This window comes from Saccoglossus kowalevskii, chromosome 21 (genome assembly GCF_978046115.1).
Source record: "Saccoglossus kowalevskii chromosome 21, keSacKowa6.1, whole genome shotgun sequence".
Taxonomy (NCBI): Eukaryota; Metazoa; Hemichordata; class Enteropneusta; family Harrimaniidae; genus Saccoglossus; species Saccoglossus kowalevskii.
In genome coordinates this window covers 26,724,370-26,742,316 of record NC_140661.1, presented here as the reverse complement: position 1 = coordinate 26,742,316, position 17,947 = coordinate 26,724,370, and the positions used below count along the sequence as shown (strand labels likewise).

Below are 17,947 nucleotides of genomic sequence, written 5' to 3'. Positions count from 1 at the left end.
GGTTGATCCTTTGTGGTGTTACCAGTTACCTGTTAGCAAGTTTATCGGGCCCTGGCCTACCCTGTCTTTCTTGGACACCTTTGTTAGCTGAGAGACCTTTTCTTGTTGGCTAGCCTTTGTTTGATGACTTCTATGAAATTAACAAAAACAGGAAGTGTTATGTAAGCTGAGCCTTAATTGCTCAAGTATCATCACTTGTCTTTAAAACATGGAAATAAAAAACAAATTACAGTGATGCACATTTTTATGACAGTATTTGTTGCACGACTCGTAAAGCATGGTCATAAAGACAGTGTTAAAATAAGATCGGTAAAATTTGTTCAAAGGGAGTGATATTAAGTGTGGTTAATCTTTACTTGGAATGGTTTATTTATATTTCTTTTTTTTGAAGTGCCTGTCGTTTTATTGCTTTGCCTTTTTCGTATGATTGCCAACCCACATCACCTTCAGCAATGTACCGCAACTTTGTTTTCCCTTCATCTTTTGATAAATACCTATACATCATCACAGACGATGACTCTTTTATGGAACCATATTTTTACCATCAGATGAGTGTGGTGTAATTTGCTGCTTGTATATTACACTATTCAGGCATCTTCTTCAAGTGAAAAAAAATAAAAACTTCAGTTTAAAATGCAGACATTATTGTTTGTGCATTATACAGGGTTTTTGAAGAGGTTTTTGATAATCAGATAAGTTGGTATTATTTTTCTCGTATAGCAAAAATTGGGATATTTCAGAAGTCAGTAAGCCGACCAATTGGTTTGCTTCATTTTGATTGGATCATTGGCTCCAACCAACAATTTGTTCTACAATATGTGCTCTTGATTTGATCTACAAGAAGTGTTTCTTTTTGTTTCATTTGCGTTAATTCATATAATACTGAACTCTGGCTTGTACTACATTTTCCCAAAGTATGAGTGGAGTAGGAAAAATAACAAGGATCCAGAATCTATAAATTTATCTATCAAGTTTCAGATTTGAGATCACAAAGTAATTTCTAAAAGTAATAATAAAAGGAGTAATTTTTTAGTCTCAGCCTGTGTACACATAAGGTATTGTTGTACTGATGTCTGTCTACCGGGGGATATGTCATGTATGCTCCATCGTTATACCAAGAACCACTGGCTGAACTGAATGGAATTTGCTACACAGATATTTTATGATAAACATCCGATCTGATTGGATTTTGGTCCAAATCTGCATATTAATTGAATAATCTACATTACAAATTTACCAACTTGAGCTGTTCCTTGTGCATCTTTTAATTTTAAAATTGATAAATGCTTGCTGTTTGTGTAGATGAATTTATTATAATAGCTCAAATTAATCAGTGCATTTAATTAGCTAATTTGCATACTATCTATAATTAGCTTATTTATTATGTATTGTATATTAGTAAAGTTTCCTCAAGTGAATGGAATGTTGTGCACGAATGCTAATTTTGAAATCAATCTATTCATGAAGCTGAGATACAAAGTCAAGGCCTAATTGGTTGTTGAGTAAACATCAACAAATATTGAATTTTTGTCACATGGGAACACTTTCTATAATCTCTAGTTATGCTAAAAAAAAATGTCGTAATATTTACAGTATTATTCTTCATTTTCATAAATGCTATACAATACCCTGGTATAACGTAGATTGATGGATGAATATAATTAGTGTTTGTCACTAGCTTACTTGTTTTGGTTATCTCCAACCCTGCAAGCCTATGTACACAGATGGCATAGTACATGCAAGATATTCAAACCCCTAACTCACCCAAGGTCTCTCATAATACTTAGTAAATGTGTTTATATTCCTCAGTGACTTCACCACATGTAAGCCCAGTATCTTCCCACGAGTCTCATCCATGCCTCAGCCATGGCTGACTCTTGACCCGCCTATAGTATGTCTCACCCATAGTTCACTCAAGATCTACCCATGGCTCACCCGGGACCCATGCACCCATGGCTCATCCTCGGTTCTCCCATGGCTCATCCTCGGTTCTCCCATGGCTCATCCTCGGCTCTCCCATGGCTCATCCTCGGTTCTCCCATGGCTGACTCAAGATGCTTCTCTGGCTCATTCAACACCCACCTATGGCTCACCTCATACTCGCTCATGACTCACCCTAGATCTACCCTAGGCTTGACTCGTACCACTCCCACCCATAGCTAAAGCCACACCCACCAATAGCTCACTCCAGACTTGCCCATTGCTCACCCTAGATCTACTCCAGGCTTATCCCACATCCACCCATGGCTCATCTCCGTCTCGACCATTGTTCTCCACTGGCTCCTTCGTCCAGAGCTTAAACTACACTGAAGCATCAAAGGCATTTGCTCTTACATGTATGCCCAATGAGTAAGCCTTGATGCCCTTTATACAAACATATTCACTATATTATATCCTTCTATGCTAAGACTAAATTTAGCCTTGGCCTTGAGTGACCTCTCAACTCTGGAGTTCAAGTACTTTTCTTTCTCACCACATGCTAGCCTAGGCTCACCCAGCTATTTTTAGCTCCGCTTTTGACTTTGTCAAGCGGAGCTTATCATATGAGTGATTGTATTGTTCGTCGTCGTCCGTGTCAACTTTTTACTTTTTTGACTTCTTCTTGAAAACTACAATTCTTATTGCTTTGTACTTAGTGTATAATGTATATACCTTGGGCAGACCTCTCGTAGATTTGTTCATGTCGTGATGAAATATTTAAATTTTTATTTTGATGAATATTTTTCTCATTTTTGGTAAAAAGTGATATTTTCAACTTCTTGTTGATAACGGCAAGTCCAATTGCTTGATACTTATACTTATAGGGACCTCGTGTAGACTTCTCTCAGATTTGTTCATATTTTAATGATATCTTCAGTTCTTTAACTGAAATATGCATTGCTAACAGTTGAGCTATCTCGGCCGAGAGGCTGCCTGTTCTAGATATAAGAATTGGAAATGCCTTGGTAAATGGTAAAAATGTATATCTCATTTTTTGCAATGGGTGCCTTTATGCTGTTATTGTTCCAAATCCCTCCTCCCTCCTACTGTTTTCAATGTGATAATATACAAATGTCTCTCCCATGATGCCTTGCACATATAATAGTATGTTCAGTTGTGCAAAATTTGTTTTACACTTTTAAATTCAAATTCCGTCTCATCCTCCTGATATGACATAATGTTATTATCATTAATATTGTTTTTCCTGGTAGTTTTTCCAAAGTGAGTAAGTCAGAACATGATCATCGGTATTACATTTTCAAAGTTTTATGCAAATATCCCATGATGTTACTAATGCACGAACTAGAGAGAAAACGTTACATACATGTCATATCAGCATACAGTCTCAGCAAAGGAATCTTGCCTGCACAGTTAGGATTAAATTATGTTTAAATAGGGCATTGACCTGACCTAAGCCTTCTGTGGTGCAGCGCGAGATCCTTTATGACATCTGAAGTTACCAGTAGCCTGTCTCTTGACTTCGTTCATCTGATGATATTGGTAGTTTGATAGTCTATGTCCTTGCAGCAAATTAACATCAATTTTTTATCTCATTTCATAAATAAAAATAAACATAATTCATATTTTCTTCAACAGACTTCTCCATCTTGTCTCAAATCAAGAAAAAAAGAAAATTGTTGAATAATATATTATACCAAATTTGTTATCAAAAATATGTCATTGAAATTGTCAGTCAATGCGAATAACTTTTAAATATTTTTTTGATCATATTTAATAAAAATGTTGTTACAATAAACACATAAGTATTCATTTGATAAAATACTGAAAACTGCATGTCTTTAATTACTACTGCTTATAAATAGGGCTGAATCTAGGAGGACGCATGCACATTAGACGTAAAATACTGATTTCCTAGAGTAAAATCTAATCTGAAGATTATTAGTACCTGTATAATGCTAATAATGAGGTACTATATTAGCACTATTATTGTTAGAAACACAGAACCAATAGAGCCACAACATGCAACTCGAAATATTGGGTCATTTGAGCAAGCATAATATTATGTGCTTCTAATAGAATAAATACAGTAATGTTAATAACATAAACTGTATAACTAAACCAGTATTAACATGGTGAGTAACTTGAAAGTAAAGTTATGTCTCAGTATTTATGTATTAAAAAAAATCATTCCATTTAATTGATATTACATGATAGATTCCGATGGGTTTTTTTTCAGTCACACCAGTGAAATATTTAAAATAATATTCAATTTATTGTGGAAAACTTTCAATAATTATGTTTTTTATCACTTGCACTGGTTTTGGCAATCTTAACGCAAGTATTTTCTTGGTCCGTCCCTTATGTGAGAATTACAGGGAGTGAGCTTAAATAATTTAGATTGCCTCCCTTGTACAGCGATCAATATATATATTCTGTACTTCAATGCTAGCTATCTGATTGTGGTTTCCAGTGCATTGACTTTGTTTACAGAATTTAAAAAATCTTATCAGGTATCATGCGCTCTCACAGGCTACCCTCTCTTGGAACTCCACCTCGATTGATCCCTGAATTGAGGGTCGTACTGACCCCGATAGGTTTGGCAACTATCCCCTGTGTGGAAATATCATTAACAGGAATCTGTACCCTCTACTCGTGTACATATTGATTTAATTGTAACCTAATTAGACAATGTTGCTTTCATGCGTTTAATAAATTATCATAGAAACTGACATGAGTTCTAATTAATCACCTCATTCAAAAATACAAAAATTGCGAAATTTCTTCATTTTTTTTTTAAATGAACTGCTATTTCAATTTGTGTTGTTTTTAACGTTTCCGCACTTTAGAAGTGTAATAAATTTAGCACAACAATTTAATACAATATATAATTTTATTAGCGTGTGTATGTGTATGTGTATGTGTGTGTGTGTGTGTGTGTGCCTCTGACAATATGGAGTGTGCATTGCCTTATAATGGCCCCTACCGCCATGGCATGCATAGCAGACTCTCTCGATATTAATGGCATGGAACAGAAGTTTAATATCACCTTATTCGTCAAAGTATTGTTTACTCTGTCTATGTTGTTTTTATCATGGTCCCATGGGGAGGGGGTGGGGTATTTACATACTTAATTAAGATCCGCCTGCTAGGGAGTTTCTCTGCTGTATAATGCATTGTGCCTAGACTACTAATAGTAAAAAAAAAAAACGATTTTCATCAGCATCCTCTATTAAATTTATATTAAATAAATAAATCTTTTTTTCTCTCTTTCCTGAATTTATTCTTAACAGCGTTAACTTTGTGTACACATTTTTCTAATTATATAGTTTTCCTCTCGCCCTTTCATTTAACATGATGTATTTAAAATTACTAGTGATGAAAATTTAATTTTTCTTGCTGTCTGAGTCAACATTGAATGCTGTAAATCTGAAGCGAAATGGACCTAAAATTAAAATCACTTATGTTGAAGTGTTCAATTATTTACATCAAGAATTCTGGATTTACCCGACTGTAAAAAAGTCATATTATTTCTAGAACCGTCATGCTGGGTACTTACTGGATTACTCATAATACAAATCTGTTTTCTTGTCGTAGGAAGTTTTCCGCCTAATTTTCCCATTTATTTAATGTTACTGTTTAATAATTCAAATTTATTATCGTTGCGTTTCTATAACTTCGTTGTTTTGTGGGGATGATAATTAGGTATCAATGCACGACCGCCGTCGACACATTTTCTTGTATCATGTGACTTAATTGTAATTCAATTTTGTTGCTTTTTAGTTTCCACATTGGAAGGTTTGGGATTATTGCCGTTTCCTTTACTTATTAGCCAATTAGCCAATGTTTGATAAAAGTGATTTCCTGTATTTAGCAATTTGGCTGACATAAATTACTAGAATCAAACACTTTCTACATGTCCGAAATGTTATTTAAATATTACTCACAAGTTTATTAGGAAGTGACTGCTCTTCAAAATGAAGTTAAAATTGTTAATGGGCTTAGCAGTCTCCTGAATCCACTGACATGCATTCTTGTCCCAGGGCTACCATTTTCATTGGATTTGCAAATTTGCAAGGATTTATATTTTTTTTCAAAATTGTGCTCGCACAAATACTGAGAGATTTTGCGTATTGTGTGAACGCTCGTGACAAAAATCAAATGATTTGATTTCGAACTTGAATTTCTCCTGCTCAGTGTTGAAATCCTGATATTTCAGAAGGAAAATGAGGTTGAGATACTCTCTCCTTGTCAGAATTTATTAAGTGTAGAAATACACCAAAAATGATCTCACATTTGTTGAAACAAACATGATGTTTCGACATAGAAAAATAATCATCCTTTCAGCGAAAATAAGTATTTTACAGAATTATAGTAGCAGTTTTCTTGGAAAATTAACCAAATAGAAACAAATTGTTATAAATATTCATGTTGAGGTTAAAAAAAATGTTAAAACCTAACTGTATGTTTGTTTGTTGCATTTTGTTTACTCCAAATACATGTTTCTGTGGTTATTGAATTTTTCTTGCTCAATAAATAATGTTTGCCCTTCTCAATCCCACTTTGTACTATGAGAACAGCACACTAACTGCACCTGTTTTGTCAGAGCAAAACACCCATACACATTCAAATTTGTTGATACAACATGAATATTACTATTAAAAGATTATATATTATATAAAACTATATATGTTACGTAATTATGTTTAGGAAGCTCAGTCCCTGACTGTCATAACAATCAGTTTTGAGATACCTTATAAGTTTCTATGGTATTTTTACATATTAAATATTATCAAAACAATTATGAGTTCTTAACACTGGTGTGTTATGTTTTCTATTTATTTATTTATTTGTCAGTCTGACTTTGGTGTAAGTTTGAGATGCTCTGATACATGTTTCTGAACAAGCTTATTTTGTTTCCTGATGTGATTATGGATAATTTAATAGAATCAGTGGCAGCCAGGGCTTGAACTTAAATATCCTGAGGCCACTCAGTTTCAATTCCAAAGTTCTAAAAATCTCTTAAACTGATTGAGTATTTCGCTATTGTATTTGCTGTTAGTAGCACATCAACTTACTGTAAAAGGATTAATTATTCACTGGGTTTTAATTTTGTTTATTTCGCTGATTGGAAAATGCGCTAAATTAAAACCCAGTGAATATGTAAAATTTAGCATAAAACACATTATCTAAATGATAAATCAGTGAATTTAAAACCCACTGAATATGCCTGAAATGGTAAATCAGCGAAATTTAAACCCAGTGAAAATTAGTCATTTTACAGTACATAAATCTCGAAAATGTAGTGCAGGACCACAATCCCAACTGCTGCAACAATCACGGCTGAGATGTACCATACATTTCTTGTATTATATTTTTATATAATATTAACCGCCAGACTTTCTTTGCCCAAATTTGTTACATTTGAGGCAATTTTCAGTTTTTACTAAAAAAAATTTGGCTATTTTTTGTCCCAATCTTCTGAAGACAAAGGCAGACTGTAAACAGGACTATTTTGTGAGTTTGTGATGAAAAGAGGCAACTGGTGGTGAAAATGTTGAGCAATGTATTCAGAAAGTATCAGCAACTTTAAAAAGCTTTCATGAATTTGTCTGGATCACCAAACACATACTTTTTTTGTTTTAATCTATCCATCCATTTACAGGGCATGCATCTCTAATAGAGAAAATACGATACATCTAACAAGGTCGATGCAACCTTTTCTTACTTAAGTGTCCATCTTTTATTCCCAGCTTTACGAATTGTCATACATTCTCACTAACAAAAAAGTACCTGTATTTAACAACCATGGCAACTACAGTTTTGTAGATATTTCTCAGTTGCGGGAAGTGACAGTAAATAGGACGTTTCGACCTCTAGCTATTGATACTTCTCATGTGTACCTTGATTGAATTCGCCTAAATCAAGTGAATAATTAACGGTAATGTCTTGATACATCAGTTCGACAAACGGTCTTTCTTTTCTCGATCCTTAATCCACTCATTGATAACATAAGTCTTCAGAGGTGGCAACCATCTTCTTAGTTGTCACCACCTGGGTCCTTACTTGATGCGTTGGATCACAACTAATTTGACTATTGAGCAATGAGAGCTCACAAGTTGTCATGGTTACATGCTGAAACCTGGTTGGTTGTGTTGTTGTTTATGGTGTAATATTACTGTATTTATGCACAGGGTTTTTTCTAGAAAAAATAAACAAGAGGGAGCACACACAAGTGATAAACCTGGAAATGCCATATCGGAAGGTTTCTGCACCGTTTTAACGGTGTACATGATCTATCGTCATTGAAATATTTTTAGAGTAATTTTAGTGTATTTGGTGTCCAGACACATTGTCAGCTGGTGTTGCTGTAAAGTTTTCACAGAGAAAAATATATTTGAGAAAGATTTCATGTTGTACAGTAGCACGGAAATGTGCGGAAATATATTTATGATTTAAAAGTTCAATCATCAATTCAGTAAGAGGACGCCAGCTGAGAGTATCAGGGCGCTGCGTCCCTGTTCCCCGGTTTAAAAAAACCCTGATGCATGCGTCTTATCATTTTAAAATGACTGTCTTCGGCTTGAGCATGTTCATTGTGTATCAGTTTATCAAATGGATTGATACTTTGTACATGCTTGTTGCTTCACAGCAAATCGATGTGCTGCAGCAGGGCATTGTATTGGCTTAGAGGGAACATTGATGTGTTATACGTATTGTGTAAGGCCTAGGACTAATTTCTTTCACAGTCTTATTAATTTGCATGTCAAATATTTTTAGAAACAATTTTGGGATTTAGCTTGTGTAACTTCAAGCGAAATAACCATCACATATCATAACTGGGGTACATTCAATAAAGAAAATATTCACAAGCACTACAAGCATTTCTTTATGGAACGTAATGTTCTCCACGAGCTATGGGGCGAGTCATCAGCGTAAAAAAAATGGCGGAAAACGTTTTGTGCGGCTGAACACTCGCATATGGTTACTTTCACCTTAATGTCGTACACATCCGCTGGGTTTTGAATTCACGGTTTTGTACTAGATCTATACAAGATCACTATATCATATTAAGTTTTTTGAATTGCACAAATACTGAACCTGTGAATTATTAAACTTTTTGCAGTGCGCAGTGTGTTTAGTGTTTGTGTCTGACCTCTCACGTTTCAACTTAAATGTCACTCAAGTTGCATTAACGTCAGGAATGATTCACAAGATGCTCTGTAATTGGCTTGTCAGTAATATTATTCAAACTGGACAGCCAATCAGAAACAATATGGGAAGTAATTCCAAGTCGCTCAACTTTTCTAAAGAGAAAAAAAACAATAAAGAAATTAACAAGTACTAAAAAGAGTGTAGAATTAGTATTCATAGGATATTACGGATTTGCTCTCATTTTGGAGGTACAAGCGCCCTCCATAGTTGAGTTGAAACAGTATTGATTCCTGTCTTCAAATTTAAATGTATAGTACATGTAGAGGCAAATATTTATTACACAGCAAGGTGACCTTTGAACTATCACTCGCTCATTCAGACACCCTGGACAATACCTTATGATTGTTGTCTTCATGTATGACAGGAGCTGGTAATGTTATGTACAGTTTTGATATTTAGTGACAGACTTCATCCATTAAGATAGAGAGCTTCCTCAAATGTAAAAATATCCAGAATATGTCCACATTTTTATTCTATAAGTTGTATTGTCATGATGAAGTTTAGGGTCTCTATGGCTACTGTAGTTCTAAATTTGGTAAACATAGTACTGTACGTTATTTTCACTTGGAATGTATTTTCACTTAAGGAGTGAATAAATGAAAATAATATGAAGTGAAAATACAATTTTTTCCATATTTTTCATTCAACTCATCGCAGATCAGAGAAAAAAAAACTTTATACAAAAAATGCAAAAAGTCTTTTCACCTGAAATTAATTCCAGCTTAAAATAAAGTATTTTACAGTAAAGGTGGACATTGTTTTCATTTTTATTATTTGTTCCTATTTTCCTAACATTCTCCTGAGTAGCTTTATTTTTGATAAAGCTCTAAAAAAAATGTTTTAGATGTGAACGAATTAGGTTAAAATAATGGAAGAATATCTCCCAATCAGGAGACATTTATACTTTTTTTCGCTGTATAAAAAAAAAAAAAAAGCTAAAGTGATTTTTTCAAACAGTGGTAACATAGTTTGTTCTTATGTTATTCTAAATCCATCCACAGATCTCACAAACTATGATTGTCTGTTATCAAAACCTATGTTTGCTTTGCGATCTCGTGAATAATTTTGATTTGGGGATAATCTCCATTTTGGTAGAAAATTGCATGTTTGCCTGATTTGCCAACATTTTTGAAAACAAATTAAGTAAACAATCATGCAGGTTGTGAAAGATCACAAAAGTGGATCCTGTAATTCGAAATGTTAAAATCACCTGCTAACATCAGAATATGTAGTTCACTGGAGCATTGCAGAATTTCTGAAATCTGGAAATGTATCCATTGGAGGAGAGAAATAACTAACATTGTTTGTATTTGCAGTTCAGGCATATTCATTGTGGAAAAAAATCAATGTAATTTGAATTCAATGTTTTAATGGATGGTCTGTTGCAGTACGTCCCCACAAATCAATATAACAACTGTTGGTTTTCTCTCTGAATCTCTAAGATGCGGTTAGAAGAAGATCTGAGCTAGAGCGTGCTGGTGTCAAAATCGATTACACCAATTGGATAAAAATTATTGGGGACTGTTTCCATGGTGATAATGATGTAGGTCAAGGATGGTAGACTGCCAATGAATGAGTCATTGTTGATTTCTAGAAAAATAAGAATCACTGAACTGGTTCCTTTTATCCTGAGGCGAGTATTGTGCTTAGGTCTCATCAAGATTATACTGTAAAATATCTTTGTGGTGGGTATGTATCTGTGGGTAAGGGGGTATCTGAGGGGTGGGTGGGTGGGTGTGTTTCTGAGGAGGGGTGGGTGTGTATCTGAGGGGCGGGTTGGTTTGTATCTGAGGTGTGGGTGGTTGCATATTTATGGGTAAGGGGGTCTCTGAGGGGTGGGTGGGTGTGTGGGTGTGTCTCTGAGGAGTAGATGAGTGTGTATCTGAGGGATGGAATTGTATCTGAGGGGTGGGTGGGTTTGTATCTGAGGGGTGGGTTGGTGTGTATCTGTTGGTAAAGGGGTATCTTTGTGGTGGGTATGTATCTGTGGGTAAGGGGGTATCTGAGGGATGGGTGGGTGTGTCTCTGAGGAGTAGGTGGGTGTGTATCTGAGGAGTGGGTGGGTGTGTATCTGAGGGATGGGTTTGTATCTGAGGGGTGGGTGGGTTTGTATCTGAGGGGTGGGTGGGTTTGTATCTGAGGGGTGGGTTGATGTGTATCTGTTGGTAAAGGGGTATCTGAGGGGTGGGTGTGTATCTGAGGGGTGGGTGTGTATCTGAGGGGTGGGGGAGTAGGTATCTGAGGGGTGGGTGGGTGGGTGTGTGCGTATCTGAGGGATAGGTGGGTGCGTGCGTATCTGAGGGTAGGGGTATCTGAGAGCTGGGTGGGTTTGTATCTGATTGGTTGGTGTGGTTAAGAAGTGGCTCACCCAGACTGCTATATGCATGTACAGTTTAACACATCACTCCTGAATGCCTCCATAGATGAATTGGATAAACAAACAGTGCCAACAGACGATGTATTGAAACAAACTGTCAACTTGAAGTCAGTATTCTGTAATATATTTCTGCATATACATGATTAAATTTGCATATTGATCAGGCAAATCTTGGTAGTAGGTGGCTCAATTTTCAGTTTTTTTTTTATTTTGTAGCAAGCTATGTGATGTTTAAACTTTCAGGGTTCAACATGTTTGGTGTTTGGTGTAACAAGAACGCACTTATTTAGTTACTAGTATGCTGGTAAGGGATTGCAAATATTGCAGGAAAGTCATTATTAAAGTCAAGTTATGTCTGTTGTTCTGGACATTATTATTGTTTTTAAAAAGGAAATATGACAAATATGATTTTTTCTAAGACTTTTTGTTGTACAAAAAATTAATGGGTATTAGAATGGATATTCAAAATTGTTCTAAAAATGCCCTTTTTTGGCATTTTGTCACATGATTTCTTTAAAACCATGATTTGTACTGGTTTAAAGACACTAAAAAGGCCATGGCGTATATCCAAATCTACAATTAAGTATCACTTTTAAAAGAAAATGATGGTCAGAATTTATCTTGTTTATTATTATCAGCTGTGCTGAGGTTTTAAATTCTGCAAATATATCAATGTGACCAATGCCCTTACTATTATCGGGGTTGTTTGGTGTTGATTTATAAATTTAAGCTTATTATATACAAATTATTCACCTGCCATGAAATTTAATTTTGTCACAAATCCTGGTACATCAGAGTCAAGTGTGGATGTTCTGCGATTCAGGTAATTCTGTCGACAGGGCCCAACATTTAGTGATTTTGTCAGTATGGGTCATAGTAGCAGCTTTTACCAAACAGTTGGTAAAACAAACATCTTTATTGTGATTAATTGGTGTTCGTAATGTTTTCCAAAACACATGCTAATGTGAAAAGCTTGTGAAGTCCCTAATGGATGGCCATAGCGTGTGAAAATGAGAATGAAAAAAACGAACGCTTATTGTTGTGGATGTGTCTTTGTGCAGTTAAGAAAGTCTTGATCACTGAGCTGGAAACACATTAGTTTTAGGTGAACCTTCTGCAAAGCTCATGATCAGAAAAACTATCCTTGCATGCACTCATAGCTGGCAGTGATATTTTTTCTAGCATCAGTGATCCCAAAGTTGGCATTCATTTATAAATAATAAAATAGATTTACCAACATGCAGCAAGTTTGTGAATGAATATTTTATCACACCAAGGATTCATGAACTTTATAAAGATTTTAATAATATAAAAATTAATGTATTTGTCATATGATATTCTTATTCAGTATTAAACCTCGTCTGGATGATGACTTTTCATTTTTTAGTCCCCGTTCGGACGCAGTCCGAAAACGGGGACTTATGTTTTGACCTCCGTGTGTGCGTGCGTCCGGACCTGTATCTTAGAAATGCCTGGACCAATCACAATCAAACTTCACAAATACATCATACAGGATATTATACATATGCACGTCAATTTGTTTCATGATCTGATTTAAGATGGCCGAATGGCGGCCATTTTTGTGCTAAAAATCATCAAAATCAAGCATTTCTCGGCTGTTTACAGATGGATTTTGTTCAAACTTGGTATATACATTAGACATTATGGGACCTTGATGCAAATAATCTTGTTTTTCAGATAAGATTAAAAATGGTCGACTGGCGGCCATTTTGTATTAATGAATGTGGTTCTGGTGCCATATCTCTGACTTGCTTTCACTGATTATGTTCCTGATGCTCATCATTTTATTTTTCAGATTGGATTCAAAATGGCTGACTAGCGGCCATTTTGTTTTAAGGATTGGGCTTCTAGAGCCATATCTCTTAAATGCTTTGACTTATTATATTTAAATTTTATAAATTCGTTAGATATCATGTTATATATATACATGTATTCAAAATGGCTGATTTTGAATGCTGTTCCAGAGCAATATCTCTCAATATGGACAAGTACTTGTTTGACGATCAGATACAAATGTCAGTCATTAAAAATCATATTCCTGACATGGTTATATTCCAGCTATATTACTATAAACAAAACTATATATCTTAAATTTGATAACTAACGGGGACTGTGCCATGCGTGGCTTGTAAAATTTTGGTTTTGTAGAAAAATTGTTTGGGTACGTTTTACCAGAATGTTGTGGTGATGGCGAATATTACAGGTGGTTCATTCATTCCTTAGTATTATATCCGCCTTTGAAAGTTTGATCATACCAGATATTGGGACATGTGTTGGCAACAGCAATATATGTAGATACATAAAAATTTTTGGCATAAGTGCTTAGGGTTTTTAAAAAAAAATAAACAAGAAATATACACCACATCGGAAGGTTTCTGCGCCATTTTACCGGTATATCTATCGCCATAGTTGAAATAGTTTTAGAGTAATTTTAGTGTATTTGGTGTCCAGACACATTGTCAGCAGAGAAAAATATATTTGAGGAAGATTTCATGTTGTACGGCAGCACAGAAGTGCGTGGATCAAGAAATATATTTATGACTTGAAAGTTCAATCGTCAATTAAGTAAGAGGGCGCCAGCAGAGAGTATCAGGGCGCTGCGCCCCTGTTCCCCGCTTTAGAAAAGTGCAAAAATAATAGAAGAGATGCATGTAACACAATTTTAGCTTTCTACAACGCAAACCACTAATCACACAATGAGAAGGGTTTCCTTGACACACTTCAATGCGAAGTGTTACAGAAAACAAATAAACATGCTTGCATACTTTAATAGTGTATACAAGACCATGTACCATAAATCAGTAAGTTTGTCATGTACCAAGGATGTTGCAGTGATAATAATCTGCTCATTAGTCTCAAATCGTTACATTTAATACCAGGTAATGTACAAAAGGATGATATCCTCTACTTCCCGTGCCTAAGATAACAACAATAAAATGCAAGACGTATTATTATCTAAGCTACAGTTCTAATCACAATTTTGATGGTGATGGTCTGATCAACTTAAAAAAAATCTAACGTCAATGTCATTTTTTGTCACATCTTATAAATTTAAACTTGTATATTTTTTCCATTTTTTTTTTTTACAAAATTTGTGATTACCGGTAATACTTGTAGCCACTGAGAAATTATGTCTTTTTGTTCCAAAGTTAATAAAGAGACTACAGAAAAATACTTTAAAATGTGGACAAATACCGTATTGCACCAACGTTTTAACAAGAGAAATTTAAGGAAATCAAAGAATTCAAATTTTGGGGTTTACAGGTCAGTTCTTTTTCACACCTATGTGAGCTGAGAAAGCTTTAAAATACATGAATGTTGTATTTCAATGTGTGTCTAAAATAAGAATTACTGTAGTTTTTTTTGTTATTAATTAAGTGACTTGTGACTTGTAAGCCCATTGAGCTGGGTGACAGATTTCTATTTTCAAGCTATGTATTTACTGAATATTTTCTTATTGTCACACGTCACTTTAATAAACATAACTACTACTATTAACTTGCTAATTGTGACCAGCAGATGGGTTTTGATTAATTCAAAATCTTAATTTCAACCATCCTAGGTAGTCTATGCACACAGTTTCAAATTATGGCAGAGTAAAGCTGTGGGATATTTTTTATAAATAAATAATGTTTCTGTTTTATGTTACAGTGTCCTCATTTAGTCGACAATGTAGCAAGCCCTTGAAAAACTAAATTTGTTACAAGACCTCTCAATCAAATAAGGACCACCTTGCTGCATAACGAGTCTTGTTGATTTCATGATATATCCTAGTAAATTTTTAGATGAATCATTAAAGGGCGGTAGTCGTTGCGTCGCGTCCTGTTCGATATGGGACTCATAGCGACGTATACAACGCGTGTAAAATACAATGTTTATTTACATGAAATTCGAACACGTGCTACGCGACGACCACCGTGCTTTAAACCAGCCTCCATGATCTTCTAAATAACTACATGGAACTGTGGAATGGCATTATTCAATCAAGTTGTCTTTTATTCCCCGCTGTACTTTTCTTCCAATTGACCCGTGGATAAAATGGTACAACACTTTATAATCAATTCGCATAGATTAACAGTGTAATTTGCATGCAATCACGCTGGATCTCACTAACCACAGTACTCGATAGAGTTCACAAGTGATTGAATAATTCATCCGTGACCCACTTTATTACCAAGTTCAATGTCAGTTCATGGTATACCTGAACAAATTGAATTCATTATTCAGTGGAATCAGTTTCAGTTTGAAATGCAAGGGTTCCGCTGTATCTCTCACAATTTCTGCCCAAAGAAAAGTATCTTATTTGTAAGTTATCTCTTCATTTCAATTGTTCATAAGGATGTATTGAAAGGTTGCCTGTGGCTAATTGATGTGATTGTATGACTGTTTTTTTTGTACATTCACAGATGTAATGGTAAATTATGCAAAAACTTTGATTCCAAGGATGTTCTTAAAAATGAATTACTATGGCCAACTTTGAAAACAATCTCGCCTCTTCTTTTCTCCTAAAACTAGAAAATTTTGTGAAATTGTTAGATAAACAATAGCTAAAAAATCATTTTTTTATCAAAATGACCAGTATAGATAGGACAATCATGTGATGAAAATGATTAAAATGACCAGTGTAGATAGGACCAATAATGTGATTAAAATGACCAGTATAGATAGGACCAATCATGTGACCAAATTGACAAGTATGGGTAGGACCAATCATCTGATTAAAATGACCAGTATAGATAGGACCAATCATGTGATGAAAATGACCAGTATAGATATGACCAGTATAGATAGGATCAATCATGTGATTAAAATGACCAGTATAGATAGAACCAATCATGTGATTAAAATGACCAGTATAGATAGGTAGGACCAATAATGTGATGAAAATGACCAGTATAGATAGGACTAATCATGTGATTAAAATGACCAGTATAGATAGGACCAATCATGTGACCAAATTGACCAGTATGGGTAGGACCAATCATCTGATTAAAATGACCAGTATAGATAGGACCAATCATGTGATGAAAATGACCAGTATAGATATGACCAGTATAGATAGGACGAATCATGTGATTAAAATGACCAGTATAGATAGAACCAATCATGTGATTAAAATGACCAGTATAGATAGGTAGGACCAATAATGTGATGAAAATGACCAGTATAGATAGGACCAATCATGTGATGAAAATAACCAGTATAGGTAGGACCAATCATGTGATGAAAATGACCAGTATAGATAGGACCAATCATGTGATGAAAATGACCAGTATAGATAGGACCAATCATGTGATGAAAATGACCAGTATAGATAGGAGCAATCATGTTATGAAAATGACCAGTATAGATAAGACCAATCATGTGATTAAAATGACCAGTATAGATAGGACCAATCATGTGATTAAAATGACCAGTATAGATAGGACCAATCATGTGATTAAAATGACCAGTATAGATAGGACCAATCATGTGATTAAAATGACCAGTATAGATACGACCAATCATGTGATTAAAATGACCAGTATAGATAGGACCAATCATGTGATGAAAATGACCAGTATAGATAGGACCAATCATGTGATTAAAATGACCAGTATAGATAAGACCAATCATGTGATGAAAATGACCAGTATAGATAGGACCAATCATGTGATGAAAATGACAAGTTTAGGTAGGACCAATCATGTGATTGAAATGACCAGTATAGATATGACCAATCATGTGATGAAAAAGACCAGTATAGATAGGACCAATCATGTGATTAAAATGACCAGTATAGATAGGATCAATCAGGTGATTAAAATGACCAGTACAGATAGGACCAATCATGTGATGAAAATGACCAGTATAGATAGGACCAATCATGTGATGAAAATGACCAGTATAGATAGGAGCAATCATGTTATGAAAATGACCAGTATAGATAAGACCAATCATGTGATTAAAATGACCAGTATAGATAGGACCAATCATGTGATTAAAATGAACAGAATAGATAGGACCAATCATGTGATTAAAATGACCAGTATAGATAGGACCAATCATGTGATTAAAATGACCAGTATAAATAAGACCAATCATGTGATGAAAATGACCAGTATAGATAGGACCAATCATGTGATGAAAATGACCAGTATAGATAGGACCAATCATGTGATGAAAATGACAAGTTTAGGTAGGACCAATCATGTGATTGAAATGACCAGTATAGATATGACCAATCATGTGATGAAAAAGACCAGTATAGATAGGACCAATCATGTGATTAAAATGACCAGTATAGATAGGATCAATCAGGTGATTAAAATGACCAGTATAGATAGGACCAATCATGTGATGAAAAAGACCAGTATAGATAGGACCAATCATGTGATTAAAATGACCAGTATAGAT

At 34.8% G+C, this 17,947-nt stretch overlaps 1 protein-coding gene across 4 annotated transcripts in view; it reads left to right on the top strand.

Moving 5' to 3' along the window:
* The window catches only part of LOC100369098 (uncharacterized), a 106,370-nt gene that overhangs the window by 2,915 nt on the left and 85,508 nt on the right, over nt 1-17,947 (top strand). Inside the window, exon 2 of one of the 4 annotated variants that reach the window (XM_085495187.1) lies at nt 10,596-10,786. The exons of the other annotated variants lie outside the window; for them this stretch is intronic. The gene's annotated coding sequence lies outside the window, so the exon portion shown is untranslated. The remainder of the gene's footprint in view (nt 1-10,595; nt 10,787-17,947) is intronic. 4 annotated transcript variants of the gene reach the window in all.